This window comes from Mustela putorius, unplaced genomic scaffold, assembly GCF_011764305.1.
Source record: "Mustela putorius furo isolate JIRA1106 unplaced genomic scaffold, ASM1176430v1.1 tig00000242_pilon_pilon_pilon, whole genome shotgun sequence".
NCBI lineage: Eukaryota > Metazoa > Chordata > Mammalia > Carnivora > Mustelidae > Mustela > Mustela putorius.
The window spans coordinates 13,149,141-13,152,686 of NW_025421325.1; the positions used below are offsets into that span (position 1 = coordinate 13,149,141).

Below are 3,546 nucleotides of genomic sequence, written 5' to 3' on the forward strand. Positions count from 1 at the left end.
CCTGGCATGCTGGAAGGTGTTCATGGAGAAAGATCTTGCCACCAGGTCTCAGATGCAGTCACCCAGGAGGCGCCATGAAAAGCTGTTTATTGGAAGGTACCATATGCTATTGGTCCCAAGTGTTGCTGGCCACTGCTAAAGCCTGGGGAGGGAAGAGTGCCCTGCAGCCAGGAAGCCCCTTTTTCCCCCAGCATGCTCACAACCCCTCTACTGACAATGCTTAAGGAGGAAGGAGAAAGTCCATTATTCTAGAGCAGGCAATGAAAGATAGATTTGGAGGTGGGAGGCAATAAATTAGTAATTGGTGCAAAGCATTTACGAAATTTTCTTAAATACTCCTCCTGAAGAATACCCTCCATCAACCTCATTCTGCCATACTTAAATACAACCTAGTCACAGGAGGAGGAGGACAGAAAGTGTCCAGGAGGCTCTGCAAATTCTACAGGTGAAAGGACATGACTTAAAAACGTAAAAGGAAGGGTTGAAAATCCTGCCACTAGAAGAGCTCAGAATAGATGACTGAAGATGGAAATTTGGTAGTCTCTTACTTAGATCTGGGGAGTAGCATGGTAATACATTACTAGGTGACCTCTAGCTGTACAGACACAGTGGAAAGTACATCCAAAGTAGATTTGTGTTTTTATGAAAATGTGCTACATAGTCTAAGAGAAAGAAACTCAGATGTTTATTTTATATGGAAATTCATTCACTGGAATAGGAGGCTTTATCAGTGGTTATAGGTGCAGGCAGGTTGAAAAACAAGTATGACATGCTCAAACTGAATTAAAAATTTTTAATTAAGAAGATAGTAAGGGTTGCTCTTTTTCGTGGCGCCTCAGAAGCGGTAGACTGCTTCAGGATGAAGCTGAACATCTCTTTCCCAGCTACTGGCTGCCAGAAACTCATTGAAGTGGACGATGAACGCAAACTTCGTACCTTTTATGAGAAGCCTGTGGCCACAGAAGTTGCTGCGGACGCCCTTGGTGAAGAATGGAAGGGTTATGTGGTCCCAATCAGTGGTGGCAATGACAAACAAGGCTTCCCCATGAAGCAAGGTGTCTTGACCCATGGCCGTGTCCGCCTGCTGCTGAGTAAGGGGCATTCCTGCTACACACCAAGGAGGACGGGAGAGAGAAAGTGCAAATCTGTTCGAGTTGCATCGTGGATGCCAATCTCAGTGTTCTCAACTTGGTCATTGTAAAGAAAGGGGAGAAGGATATTCCTGGACTCACTGATACTACTGTGCCTCGACGCCTGGGGCCCAAAAGAGCCAGCAGAATCCGCAAACTCTTCAATCTCTCTAAAGAAGATGATGTCCGCCGGTATGTTGTGAGAAAGCCCTTAAACAAAGAAGGTAAGAAACCTAGAACCAAAGCGCCCAAGATACAGCGTCTTGTTACTCCACGTGTCCTCCAACACAAACGTCGGCGTATTGCTCTGAAGAAACAGCGCACTAAGAAAAACAAGGAAGAGGCTGCAGGATATGCTAAACTTTTGGCCAAGAGAATGAAGGAGGCCAAAGAAAAACGCCAGGAACAGATTGCCAAGAGACGGAGGCTGTCCTCGCTGAGAGCTTCTACCTCTAAGTCTGAGTCCAGTCAAAAATGAGATTTTCTAAGAGTGACAAATAAATAAGATCAGACATTAAATCCACCCCCCCCCAAAAAAAAAGAAGATAGTAAGGGGTTGAACTGAGGAGCAAAACTTAGCAATTTTTTTTTCCTTTTTGGTTCAGTCTTCTGTTCAGAAGTAGATGCCCCTCCATGTTACAACTATCAGAGCACAGTATTGTCTCCATCAGAGTCCAATGCGGGGGCGGGGGGCGGACAAAAGATGAAGAAAAACAGGGAGTATGTTAACAGGGAGATTTTACAGAGAGAACTGGTTACTAGAGGCTTGTAGAACTGAACACAAGAGTGGAATAAGAAGACCATCCAGAGCTGAAGGCAGAAGCAGCAGCTACACCTAGGTCTGGGGAAACAGAAGAGAAGATCTCGGGATTACCATTCACTCCGAGGAGGAAGGGAACCTTTGGATCAGGCCTCTGAGAAGTGTCTGTGGCCTGGGCTACCTCTGAGGGGCTGATCAAGCTGAAGCAATTGACAGAAGCTTGGCCAACACGGTTAGAAACAGCTCCAAATTGAGAAAGAAGTCTTCTTCCTCCACCCATCTTCTACTCCGGCTCTGGAACCGGCAGAATTTAACACCAGCTGGCAAAGGAGTCTGCGAAAGGTAATCAGCACAGTCCCAGTGGCAGCATCAATACAGAAGCTTTGAAAGGGTGCATTTGGGGCTGAGATAAATAATCAGTCCGGTGAGCTATCTAGCTAAAGGACATCGTTTAAGAATTTTTTTCCTTGGGGACTCCTGGTTGGCTCAGTTGGTTAAGCACCTGACTTGGGCTCAGGTCATGATCTCCAGGTCCTGGGATCAAGCCCAGTGTAGGGTCCCTTCTCAATGGTGAGTCTGCTTGCCCCTCTCCCTCTGCCCCTACTCCACTCATGCTCTCTCTCAAATAAATAAATAAAATCCTTAAAAAAAGAATTTTTTCTTGGGGCACCTGAGTGGCTCAGTTGGTTGAGCAGCTGACTCTCAGTTTCTGCTCAGATCATGGGTCATGAGATCAAGTCCCATGTCACCCCATGCTCAGTGCGGCGTCAGCTTGAAGATTCTCTCCCTCTACCCCTCCCCCCACACACGAGTGGGCTCGCTCACCCTCTCTAGCTCTCTCTCTCTCTCTCTCTCAAATAAATAAACAAATCTTAAAAAAAGAAAGAAAACAGTAAATTTGGGCGCAGGAAACCCAGGAATAAAAGTTAGTCATAAAATTTAGCGCAGGAATAAAATTTAGTCATTTTATAAAGCTGAACCTTGTGGTAGCCCTGAAAGCAAATCATAGTAAAATGCATTCATTTTTGGCTTTTAAAGTTTATTTTAAATACTTATACTCCATTTTATTTATTTGTTTGTAATAGCTCTATTAAAGTGTAATTCATATGCCATAAAATTCACCCCTTTAAAGAGCATAATTTCAAGGTTTTTACTATAGTCATAGAGACGTGCAAACTTTACCATGATCTAATTTTATTTATTTATTTATTTTTTATGATCTAATTTTAGAACACTTTCATCTCCCCTCCAAAACCATACCTATTAGCACTCACTCCCCATTCTTTGCATCCTGCAAAGAAAACTACTTTCTGTCTCTATGGATTTGCCTATTCTGAACATTTCAAGTGAATGGAACTCTCTACATGTGGACTTTTGTAACAGGCTTACTTCACTTCGCATAATGTTTCCAAGGTCCATTCATCTTGTGGCATACATCAGAACTTTCATTTTTATTACTAAAATAGAATTGCATTAAAGGGCTATCTCATATTTTGTTTACTCATTCATCATTTGATGGACATTTGCATTGTTTTTAGTTTTGGCTATGATGAATAATGTCTGTATGAACATTAGAGTACAAGTTTAGTGAGGACATGCGTTTTTAATTTTCTTGAATATACCTTACTTAAATAGAATTGCGAAGTGGTGTGGTAG

At 43.0% G+C, this 3,546-nt stretch overlaps 1 pseudogene; it reads left to right on the top strand.

The window, feature by feature from the left end:
• Positions 1-837: 837 nt before the first annotated feature.
• LOC101678166 lies at positions 838-1,649 on the top strand (annotated as a pseudogene).
• Positions 1,650-3,546: the final 1,897 nt, after the last annotated feature.